Below are 13,583 nucleotides of genomic sequence, written 5' to 3' on the forward strand. Positions count from 1 at the left end.
GGCATCTACAAAACGTGAAGAACCAGTGGCATCTACATCTGCAGAACGTAAAGAACCAGTGGCATCTACATCTGCAGAACGTGAAGAACCAGTGGCATCTACATATGCAGAGCGTGAAGAACCAGTGGCATCTACATCTGCAGAGCGTGAAGAAACAGTGGCATCTACATCTCCAGAACGTGAAGAACCAGTGGCATCTACATCTACAGAACGTGAAGAACCAGTGGCATCTACATATACAGAACGTGAAAAATCAGTGCCATCTACATCTGCAGAACGTGAAGAACCAGTGGCATCTACATCTGCAGAAGGTGAAGAACCAGTGGCATCTACAAAACGTGAAGAACCAGTGGCATCTACATCTGCAGAACGTAAAGAACCAGTGGCATCTACATCTGCAGAACGTGAAGAACCAGTGGCATCTACATATGCAGAGCGTGAAGAACCAGTGGCATCTACATCTGCAGAGCGTGAAGAAACAGTGGCATCTACATCTCCAGAACGTGAAGAACCAGTGGCATCTACATCTACAGAACGTGAAGAACCAGTGGTATCTACATCTGCAGAACGTGAAGAACAAAGTAGCATCTACATCTGCAGAGCGTGAAGAACCAGTAGCATCTGCATCTACAGAGCGTAAAGAACCAGTGGCATCTACATCTACAGAACGTGAAGAACCAGTGGCATCTACATATGCAGAGCGTGAAGAACCAGTGGCATCTACATCTGCAGAGCGTGAAGAAACAGTGGCATCTACATCTCCAGAACGTGAAGAACCAGTGGCATCTACATCTACAGAACGTGAAGAACCAGTGGCGTCTACATCTACAGAACGTGAAAAATCAGTGCCATCTACATCTGCAGAACGTGAAGAACCAGTGGCATCTACATCTGCAGAAGGTGAAGAACCAGTGGCATCTACAAAACGTGAAGAACCAGTGGCATCTACATCTGCAGAACGTAAAGAACCAGTGGCATCTACATCTGCAGAACGTGAAGAACCAGTGGCATCTACATATGCAGAGCGTGAAGAACCAGTGGCATCTACATCTGCAGAGCGTGAAGAAACAGTGGCATCTACATCTCCAGAACGTGAAGAACCAGTGGCATCTACATCTACAGAACGTGAAGAACCAGTGGCATCTACATCTACAGAACGTAAAGAACCAGTGGCATCTACATCTGCAGAACGTGAAGAACAAAGTAGCATCTACATCTGCAGAGCGTGAAGAACCAGTAGCATCTGCATCTACAGAGTGTAAAGAACCAGTGGCATCTACATCTACAGAACGGGAAGAACCAGTGGCATCTACATCTGCAGAACGTGAAGAACCAGTGGCATCTACATCTGCAGAACGTGAAGAACCAGTGGCATCTACATCTGCAGAACGTAAAGAACCAGTGGCATCTACATCTGCAGAACAGGAAGAACCAGTGGCATCTACATCTGCAGAACAGGAAGAACCAGTGGCATCTACATATCCAGAACGTGAAGAACCAGTGGCATCTACATCTACAGAACGTGAAGAACCAGTGGCGTCTACATCTACAGAACGTGAAAAATCAGTGCCATCTACATCTGCAGAACGTGAAGAACCAGTGGCATCTACATCTGCAGAAGGTGAAGAACCAGTGGCATCTACAAAACGTGAAGAACCAGTGGTATCTACATCTGCAGAACGTAAAGAACCAGTGGCATCTACATCTGCAGAACGTGAAGAACCAGTGGCATCTACATATGCAGAGCGTGAAGAACCAGTGGCATCTACATCTGCAGAGCGTGAAGAAACAGTGGCATCTACATCTCCAGAACGTGAAGAACCAGTGGCATCTACATCTACAGAACGTGAAGAACCAGTGGCATCTACATCTACAGAACGTAAAGAACCAGTGGCATCTACATCTGCAGAACGTGAAGAACAAAGTAGCATCTACATCTGCAGAGCGTGAAGAACCAGTAGCATCTGCATCTACAGAGCGTAAAGAACCAGTGGCATCTACATCTACAGAACGGGAAGAACCAGTGGCATCTACATCTGCAGAACGTGAAAAACCAGTGGCATCTACATCTGCAGAACGTGAAGAACCAGTGGCATCTACATCTGCAGAACGTAAAGAACCAGTGGCATCTACAGAGCATAAAGAACAAGTGGCATCTACATCTACAGAACAGGAAGAACCAGTGGCATCTACATCTGCAGAACGTGAAGAACCAGTGGCATCTACATCTGCAGAGCGTAAATAACCAGTGGCATCTACATCTGCAGAACGTGAAGTACCAGTTGCATCTACATCTGCAGAGCGTGAATAACCAGTGGCATCTACATCTGCAGAGCGTGAAAAACCAGTGGCATCTACATCTGCAGAACATGACGAACCAGTGGCATCTACATCTGCAGAACATGACTAACCAGTGGCATCTACATCTGCAGAACATGACGAACCAGTGGTATCTACATCTACAGAACATGAAGAACCAGTGGCATCTACATCTACAGAACGTGAAGAACCAGTGGCATCTACATCTACAGAGCGTGAAAAACCAGTGGCATCTACATCTAGAGAACATGAAGAACCAGTGGCATATACATCTGCAGAACGTGAAGAACCAGTGGCATCTACAGCTACAGAACGTGAAGAACCAGTGGCATCTACATCTACAGAACGTGAAGAACCAGTGGCATCTACATCTGCAGAGCGTAAAGAACCAGTGGCATCTACATCTACAGAACGTGAAGAACCAGTGGCATCTACATCTGCAGAACGTAAAGAACCAGTGGCATCTACATCTGCAGAACGTGAAGAACCAGTGGCATCTACATCTGCAGAACGTAAAGAACCAGTGGCATCTACATCTATAGAGCGTGAAAAACCAGTGGCATCTACATCTAGAGAACATGAAGAACCAGTGGCATATACATCTGCAGGACGTGAAGAACCAGTGGCATCTACATCTACAGGACGTGAAGAACCAGTGGCATCTACATCTACAGAACGTGAAGAACCAGTGGCATCTACATCTGCAGAGCGTAAAGAACCAGTGGCATCTACATCTGCAGAACGTGAAGAACTAGTGGTATCTACATCTGCAGAGCGTGAAGAACCAGTAGCAAGTGCATCTACAGAACGGGAAAAACCAGTGGCATCTACATCTGCAGAACGTGAAGAACCAGTGGCATCTACATCTGCAGAGCGTAAAGAACCAGTGGCATCTACATCTGCAGAACGTGAAGAACCAGTGGTATCTACATCTGCAGAGCGTGAAGAACCAGTAGCATCTGCATCTACAGAACGGGAAGAACCAGTGGCATCTACATCTACAGAACGTGAAGAACCAGTGGCATCTACATCTGCAGAACGTAAAGAACCAGTGGCATTTACATCTACAGAGCATAAAGAACCAGTGGCATATACATCTGCAGAACGTGAAGAACCAGTGGCATCTACATCTACAGAACGTGAAGAACCAGTGGCATCTACATCTGCAGAGCGTAAAGAACCAGTGGCATCTACATCTACAGAACGTGAAGAACCAGTGGCATCTACACCTGCAGAGCGTGAAGAACCAGTAGCATCTGCATCTACAGAGCGGGAAGAACCAGTGGCATCTGCATCTGCAGAACGTGAAGAACCAGTAGCATCTGCATCTACAGAGCGTAAAGAACCAGTGGCATCTACATCTACAGAACGAGAAGAACCAGTGGCATCTACATCTGCAGAACGTGAAGAACCAGTGGCATCTACATCTGCAGAACGTAAAGAACCAGTGGCATCTACATCTGCAGAACGTGAAGAACCAGTGGCATTTACATCTACAGAACGGGAAGAACCAGTGGCATCTACATCTGCAGAGCGTAAAGAACCAGTGGGATCTACATCTACAGACCATGAAGAATCAGTGGCATCTACATCTAGAGGAGACTATTCAACTTTGAAAGCCATTCCCCTTGTTTAGTGTAGATGCCGTACAACAACACCTTTGGAATTGTCAGGAGTAAAATTGTACGACCGACAGAATCGACTTACGAGCAAACGTCTGGAGCCTAACTCGTTCGTAAGTAGAGGAGTGGCCGTATTGTGGAGACTAAACTTTAATCTGCGATGCAATAATAGTCCAACACGAGGGCTTTCACGACCAATATCACCCATGATAGAGGTTTTTTTGGGGTTAGATCGCGTACATATGTAAATCCCGCCACCACCCGACACAGCCAACTAGTAACGGTTGTCCACGTAAGGGGCCGTCCATAAATGACGTCACGCACCTAGGGGGGGGGGGTCAGACATTTGTGACGATGTGTGACGAGGGGGGGGGGGGGGTTGAGAAATGTGACGTCACATCAAAATGCGCAATTTTAAATAAATATAGAGAATACGTTCTACTTCATTAAATAGACTTTTTTTATATAAATGTTTTCTCCTACAACATCAGAGTGCAGCGCCACATTAAATACGCACTACAATGACAATAGTTTAAAGCGATTTGAAGCATGTTTTATTTTTTTTTGGAGGGGGGCAGAGCCTTGTGACGTAATATTTGAGGGGGGTCTGACTTTTTGTGACGCCTTGTGACGAGGGGGGGGGGTCAAAAATCGTCCAAAATCGCGTGACGTCATTTATGGACGGCCCCTAAACAGAACGTGCCAATTCGCCACGAGTACAGCACACCGGTGCGTTAGAGAGCCAAGCCAGTAATTACAACTAGCTTCATCAGGCGACAGCCAAATTTGTGATGTCCACCTGTTTCGTTCCTTATATAGAGGCGTAGATGTGGCGGCCACGCTTCTGCGCTCTTGCGCAATGATGGGGGGGGGGGGGGGTATTAATGAGTCAACGTACATTACGCATGTGCATTATGCGAGCTCTCTGATCTTGTCCATCCTGTCCATTGTGTGTATTAAAATAGCCGTGCCAACGGTAATCCCTATTGAAGTATGGTGGCCTGTATAGGCAGCATTTAAACAAAGTATTATTTGATGATTCGCTGCCACGCAGCACTCAGTCGGCAGCTATCCGAACGGCAAAAATTATTTTTACTTCTTTCAATTTCTATAGATTGTCGAATTAGTCTTGGCCAGTAGTAGCTAGTTTTGCACAGAAATTCAAACATTCAAAAAATCATATTCTTGGTTCTTTTGGTAAAGTCACGTAGAAAGGAAATAATAAAATAAATAAAAATTGAAATAGAAAAAATGACATTATTATTTCCCTTCTACGTGACTTTACCGAAAGAACCAAGAATATGAATCCCTGCAGTCACGAAAGCTTTAAATCAAAATGATCAAAATCAATTGAGTGTCCTTGTTGGCACGCGTGTTCTGCTACTTGACAGTTGCATTTGGGAGTATTTAATATTTCTCTGATGTTATTTACGTCCTGTTTGCCCAACATAGCATTTGCCACAAGTGCAGTTAATTTTGTACACACATTCTGTTGATAGCTACGCTAATACATCTTTTGTAGCAGATATAAATTTCTGTATTTTATGCACCGTGCCAAATCTTACTCGGATGTTTTGTTTTTCCAAACATATGGCTTATTTATCAGTTATTCCCGCAATGCACACGGTATCGTGATCGTTTTAAATACTTGGGCAATTTCAATGCTCGTGTTATTTGATTTGGTTTTGGCATTCAATGCCCTGTTGATTTGTGCATCATTGTAACCGTTCATTTGCAGCGCTTCTTCAACATGTCCCAAACTAGTCCGTAAGAGGGCGCTACCACACTCACCACACTCACAACATGGCAACAACAAAGACCTCATTAACCCGATTGCCATTCGCGACGAATTCTTGACGACTATTTTTTTTAAAGATTGTGCCACATTCTGTGTCAACTCCACTCGTTTTTAGTACTCCCTTTGGCTGCTTACAAATCTCCACGTGATGGATCAGCCCACTTCGTTATCATTCGAAGAGTTATACAGCTCAGTGTGGGGGGGGGGGGGTGTGGTTAGCTGGTAAAATAAAAATTAGTGAGTTAGGGGCCGTCCATAAATGACGTCACGCACCTAGGGGGGGGGGGGGGTCAGACATTTGTGACGATGTGTGACGAGGGGGGGGGGGGGGGAGAAATGTGACGTCACATCAAAATGCGCAACTTTTAATAAATATAGACAACACGTTCTACTTAATAAAATCGACTTTTTTTTATAAATGTTTTCTCCTAGAACATCAGAGTGCAGCGTCACATTAAATACGCACTACAATGACAATAGTCTAAAGCGATTTGAAGCATGTTTTATTTTCAAAATGGAAATATGGTTGGGGGGGGGCAGAGCTTTGTGACGTCATATTTGAGGGGGGATCTGACTTATTGTGACGCTGTGTGACGAGGGGGGGGGGGGGGTCAAAAATCGTCCAAAATCGCGTGAGGTCATTTATGGACGGCCCCTTAGTATAATTGTGCCACATTTACAATCAACACCACGCGTCTCGAGATCAGGGGCCGTCCATAAATGACGTCACGCGATTTTGGACGATTTTTAACCCACCCCCCCCCAAGTCACACGGCGTCACAAAAAGTTGTAGGAGAAAACATGTATTAAAAAGTCGATTTAATTAAGTAGAACGTGTTGTCTATATTAATTTAAAGTTGCGCATTTTCATGTGTGACGTCACATTTCTCAACCCCCCCCTCGCCACACATCGTCACAAATGTCTGACCCCGCCCCCCTCCCCTAGGTGCGTGACGTCATTTATGGACGACCCCTCAGCTGTCGGCTGCATACAAATCTCCACGTGGTGGGTCAGCCCACTTCGTTATCATTTACAATAGTCAGGTCGCTCTTGAACAATTTAAAAATTACAGCTATACAGCTCAGTGGTGGGGGGGGGGGAAGGCCTTATCTGCTAAAAATAAAAAATAACAGTGAGTTAGTAGAATTGGCTAGAAGTCTGCGAAACCCAGAAAACCCAAATCCGATGCGAGCTTCTTTTGGGTTCAATCCTGCGAAAGCAGAGGGCGCGCGCGAGAGAGAGAGAACCGCGTGACGTCACACTTCCGTCACGTGACGCGGGGGAGGGGAGGGCAGCCCCCCCCGCGGAATCCCCGCCCCGCCCCCCTCCCCACTTTCTCATGAGCACCATCACGGCCACTCGCCACCACCATCACCTCATCATCATCAGCATCCTCATCAGCATCAGCATCATCAGCGCGGCCAATTAAGGAGTGGAGCCAATTAACTCGCTCGCCACGGGCGATCGCAGGAACCCCCCGGGGGGTGCGGGGGGGGGGCACGTGACGATGTCTGTGGCGGGGCTCAGGAAGCAGTTCCACAAAGCGAGTCAGGTAACGGGGCCAGCCAACACCACCACCACAACTACAACAACCACTATCACCACCACCAACATAACCACCAGCACCAGCACAACTACCACCACCACTACCACCAGCACCAGCACAACTACTACCACAACCAGCACAACTACAACCAACAACAACTACCACCACAACTACCACCACCACCACAACTACCACCACAACTACTACCACTACCACCACAACCACAACCAACAACAACTACCACCACAACTACCACCACCACAACTACCACCACCAGCACAACCACTACCACCACAACTACTACCACCACCACCACAACTACTACCACCACCAACCACTACCACCACCAACCACTACCAACAACCACCAACCACTACCACCACTACCACCACCACAACCACCACAACTACCACCACCACAACTACTACCACTACCACAACCAACAACCACCACTACCACCACCAACAACTACCAACAACCACAACTAGCACCACCACCAACCACTACCACCACCACAACTACCACCACTACCACAACCAACAACCACCACAACCACTATAACCACAATTACCACCACCCACCAACAACCACCACCAACAACTACCAACCACCACAACCACCAATCACTACCACCACCAACCACCACCAACAGCCACAGCCACTACTACAACCACCATCAACAACCACTTCCACCACCACCAACCACCACCAACAACCACCACAACCACCACCAACAACCACTTCCAACACCACCAACCACCACCAACAACCACCACAACCACCACCAACAACCACTACCACCATCAACAACCACCACCACAACCGCAACCACTACCACCACAACCACCACCACAACTACCACCACCACCACAACCACCACCAACCACCACCACTACCACAACCACCACAACTACCACCACCATCAACAACAACCACCACCACTACCAACCACTACCACAACCACCACAACTACCACCACCATCAACAACAACCACCACCACCCTACTCCTCCTCCCTCCGTCCATACTTCACCACCGCCGCGCGCGACGCCGCTAATCGACGACGCGACTCGCCGCTGTCATGTCACGCACGAACCGCGACGTTTGTTGACAACAACACCAACAACAACAACACCAACAACAACAACACCACCACCACCACAGCGTGCATCGCCTCGTGACGGTGGTGGTGATGGTGGTGATGTTGGTGGGGGTGGTGACGATGGTGCTGATGGTGATGATGGTGATGATTTTGGTGATGATGTTGGTGATGATGGTGATGATGCTGATGATGCTGATGGTGCTTATGATGATGGTGCTGATGGTGATGATGATGGTGCTGCTGATGATGGTGCTGATGGTGATGATGATGGTGCTGATGATGTTGGTTTGTGGAGGAGGCCGCGTGCCGACGTGGCGTCCGGGATCGTGGGCTCGGCCCTTGCTGATGACTGACGATCATTAACCGTGCTGCTGATGATGCTGGTGCTGCTGATGATGCTGGTGCTGCTGATGATGCTGGTGCTGATGATGATGGTGCTGATGATGCTGGTGCTGTTGATGATGCTGGTGCTGCTGATGATGCTGGTGCTGATGATGCTGGTGCTGATGATGATGGTGCTGATGATGATGATGGTGCTGATGATGATGGTGCTGATGATGATGTTGCTGGTGCTGATGATGATGGTGCTGATGATGATGATGGTGCTGATGATGATGGTGCTGATGATGATGCTGGTGCTGATGATGATGATGGAGCTGATGATGCTGGTGCTGATGATGATGGTGCTGATGATGATGATGGTGCTGATGATGGTGCTGATGATGATGCTGGTGCTGATGATGATGGTGCTGATGATGATGATGGTGCTGATGATGATGATGGAGCTGATAATGACAATGCTGCCAGCTGCTGCTGCTGATGGTGCTGCTGATGATAGTGCTGCTGCTGATGCTGGTGCTGATGATGGTGCTGATGATGATATTGGTCTGTGGGGCTCTCGTGTGACGTGGCGCCATGGAACAGAAACTGAGCTCAGCGCTTCAGAAAAGTTGATGGTGATGATTAGCCTCGCTGATGGTGATTACGATGGTTCTGCCGATGATGATGCTTCTGCTGATGCTGCTGCTGATGATGATAATGACGTTGACGATGCTGCGTAAATGATTGCATTGGGTTCAATTCTGTTGGTGCTGTAATTATAACGGGACCGTGAGCTGGGCGCGACAGCTGATGATGCTGCTGCTGATGATGATGCTGCTGCTGGTGCTTCTGCTGATGCTGCTGCTGCGATAAGGGGACGCACCGAGTTGGCGCGACAGCTGCTGCTGCTGATGCTGCTGCTGCTGATAATGATGATGATGCTGCTGATGATGCTGCTGATGATGATGCTGCTATGATTATAAGGGGACCCGCAGACCGGGTGCGACAGCTGATGATGATGATGATGTTGCTGCTGATGATGATGCTGCTGATGATGCTGCTGCTGATGCTGCTGATGATGCTGATGCTTCTGCTGCTGCTGATGATGCTGCTGATGCTTCTGCTGCTTTGATTAGGGGACCTGCAGACCGGGCGCGACAGCTGATGACGATGCTGCTGCTGATGATGCTGCTCATTCTGTTGCTGATGATGATGCTGCTGCTGCTGATGATGATGATAATGCCGTGATTGTAAGGCGACCCCGACAGCTGATGATGATGATACTCCTGATGCCGATGCTGCTGCTGCTGATGATGATGATGCCGTGATTGTAAGGCGACTCCGACAGCCGATGATGATACTCCTGATGCTGATGCTGCTGCTGATGATGATAATGCCGTGATTGTAAGGCGACTCCGACAGCCGATGATGATACTCCTGATGCTGATGCTGCTGCTGATGATGATAATGCCGTGATTGTAAGGCGACCCCGACAGCTGATGATGATGATACTCCTGATGCTAATGCTGCTGCTGATGATGATAATGCCGTGATTGTAAGGCGACTCCGACAGCTGATGATGATGATACTCCTGATGCTGATGCTGCTGCTGATGATGATAATGCCGTGATTGTAAGGCGACCCCGACAGCTGCCTGTCGCTGCCCCGCCGCGGAATGAGTCGGGGAGGGGGTCTGTGGGGAGCAGTTGTGGAGTGGGAGACGGCTCCCCGTGCCTCCTCTCCAGAGGTCGCAACCGGGTACCCGATACCCGGACTCTACCCGACACCCGGCTACCCGTACCCGGCCGGGTACGGGTACGGGTAGCCGTTTGCGACCCTGGTGCGGCCGGGTACGGGTAGGCCGTGAGTCACTGGTGAGTCACCGTTTGTCACTCATTTCGGGTAGGGTACGGGTAGGGAACGGGTACCCGGCCGGGTACGGGTACCCATTTGTGACCCTGGTGCGGCCGGGTACGGGTAGGCCGTGAGTCACTGGTGAGTCACCGTTTGTCACTCATTTCGGGTAGGGTACGGGTAGGGAACGGGTACCCGGCCGGGTACGGGTACACATTTGTGACCCTGGTGCGGCCGGGTACGGGTAGGCCGTGAGTCACTGGTGAGTCACCGTTTGTCACTCATTTCGGGTAGGGTACGGGTAGGGAACGGGTACCCGGCCGGGTACGGGTACCCATTTGTGACCCTGGTGCGGCCGGGTACGGGTAAGGAATCACAAACCCGTTTGCGACCTCTGCTCCTCTCCCATGCCTTGCTGCTCCCCTCACTCACTCAGGGTGTTGTTGTTGTTAAAGTTGTTGTTGTTATAGTTGTTGATGTTGTTACTCTTAGGTTTTTTCGGTAAAGTCACGTAGGTAAAAAATAATAGAAAAATAATAAATCACGACGTTTCGGAAGCAACACAAGCTTCCGTCTTCAGGTGGAACCGTCACAGCACAATTGCTGTATCAAGTGTATCTATTAATTTTTCTATTTTTTTAAATTATTTTGTAATATTATTTTTTTTTACCTACGTGACTTTATCGAAAAAACATAAGAGTATGAATTGTTGCAGTCACGAAAGCTTCAAATCTAGAATAGTTGTTGTTATAGTTGTTAAAGTTGTTGTTATAGTTGTTGATGTTGATTGTGGGGAGCGACTCGAGTTCGATTCCCACTCACGGCCACCAACACCAGTGACGATTGTCTGACCCGGTCATGGGCCTCACCTAGGTCAACTCAGCCTCAAATGAGTACCCGGTGCGGTGTGTAAACATCGCCACTGGGGAGACAAAGGCGGCCGGGCGTGGTACTGATCACCCAGCCCCTCGTGTGCCGTGCCGGCCTTGATCGGTGCTCGCTAGTAGAGCTTGCCCCAACAGTCTGTCCGGGCTGTACGGGGGATCTTTGTCTTTACTTTGTTGTTGTTGTTGTTGATACTAGTGGTGTCTGTCGGTGCTGTTGTTGGTTGTGGTGTGGGTCTTGGAGTTGGTGGTGCGGCACTGTTGGTGGGTTTCCCTGTTGGTGTTGTTGTGGTAGTGCTGTTGGTTGGAGACGTTACTATAATACTGGTAGGAACCCACTGGTTACACCAGCCCACAGGGGATTATTGTGTCCGTCCGTCGTGCAGGGAGGGGATGGGTGGGGGGGCTGGGTGGGGAGGGTAGGGAGGAGTGGGGAGGGGAGGGTGGAGGAGGGGCTGGGTGGGGAGGGTGGGGAGTGGCTGGGTGGGGGGTGGGAGTGGTGGGGCTGGGTGGGGAGGGGCCGGTCACCCCGTAGTGCCCTTATAAAACTCAACGTTTAACCTACTCACGCCGGCTTGTGCCCGCCCTCACAGTCGGGCATATTTGTGGAATACACCACGCCGCCGTTGACCCTGGCCATTGACCGAGCAACCCAACGTTCCTACCAGCTCCCTCCGCAGGAATGTGTTTTAGCCTCTTAATTTAACCAGGAAAGCCTCACTTGAGTCTCCTCTAGCATGTACCTTGACGCAGCCTCAAATAGGAACCTGGACACAGGCCCTAACACACCCACTAACCCTGCCCCCTAACACAGACCCTAACACAAATTCTAACCCCTAACACAGACCGTAACCCAAACACAGACCGTAACCCCTAACACAATCCCTAACCCCCAACACACATCCTGATGCCAAACACAAACCGTAACCTTAACCACACTCACAGACCTTAACCTTAACCCATATCACAGACCCTAACCCCTAACGCACACAATAACCCAAAACACAAACCCTAACTCTGAACACAGACACTAACCTCAAACACTGACCCTCTCCACCCAGCCCCACCCCTCCCATTTTTGGATGCACGACGGACGGACGGCCACAATAATCCCCTGTGGGCTGGTGTAACCAGGTGGTTCCTACCAGTATCAGCTCATCTGTCGGCCAACGCGCGCTCTCTCAAGGCCACGTTTTAATGAACCAACTTTGCTGGTTTTGTTTACTCGTTAAGCTCGTGGCAGGAGTCGTCACCCCGCTGTGACCGCGCGAGACGGGGGTGGTTCGGTGGTTAATCGCCGGAAGGGCGATTGTGGGCGGCTCGGATGGTTCACAGCGGCCGTGCTAAGCACTGCTGACATTCCGGGTTCAAATCGACGTTTCAGCCACCCCCCCCCCCCCACAACCGCGATGAAACCGGGTTGTCGCGTGCAACGAGTTGATGTTGTGAGCCCAGGCACCCAATGGCTCGCATCGAGACCCATAGACTCGCATAGCGATCAGAGACTCATAGACTCACATAGACCCAAACAGAGTCACATACAGACCCATAGACTCGCATAGAGACTCATAGACTCACATATAGACCCATATACTCGCACAGAGACCCATATACTCGCATAGAGACCCGTATACTCGCATAGAGACCTATGGACTCACATAGAGACCAATAGCTTAACATAGAGATCCATATACTCACATATATACCCATAGACTCACATGGAGACCCTTAAACTCGCATAGAGACCTACGAACTCACATAGAGACCAACAGCTTAACATAGAGACTCATAGACTCACATATATACCCATAGACTCACATAGAGACCCATAGACTCACATATATTCTCATAGACTCACATGGAGACCCTTAGACTCGCATAGAGATCTATGAACTCACATAGAGACCAACAGCTTAACATAGAGACTCATAGACTCACATATATACCCATAGACTCACATATATACCCATAGACTCACATATATACCCATAGACTCACATGGAGACCCTAAGACTCGCATAGAGATCTATGAACTCACATAGAGACCAACAGCTTAACATAGAGACCCATAGACTCACATATATACCCATAGACTCACATAGAGGCCCATAGACTCATATATATACCATAGACTCCA

The 13,583-nt window shown here is 48.9% G+C and overlaps 1 pseudogene; it reads left to right on the forward strand.

Annotated features, from left to right (window-relative positions):
* The first annotated feature begins 7,074 nt into the window (after positions 1-7,074).
* The window catches only part of LOC133351894 (endophilin-A3-like), a 33,044-nt pseudogene continuing 26,535 nt past the window's right edge, over positions 7,075-13,583 (forward strand).

Source organism: Lethenteron reissneri, chromosome 1 (assembly GCF_015708825.2).
Source record: "Lethenteron reissneri isolate LAM-NWPU_2019-01 chromosome 1, ASM1570882v1, whole genome shotgun sequence".
Taxonomy (NCBI): domain Eukaryota; kingdom Metazoa; phylum Chordata; class Hyperoartia; order Petromyzontiformes; family Petromyzontidae; genus Lethenteron; species Lethenteron reissneri.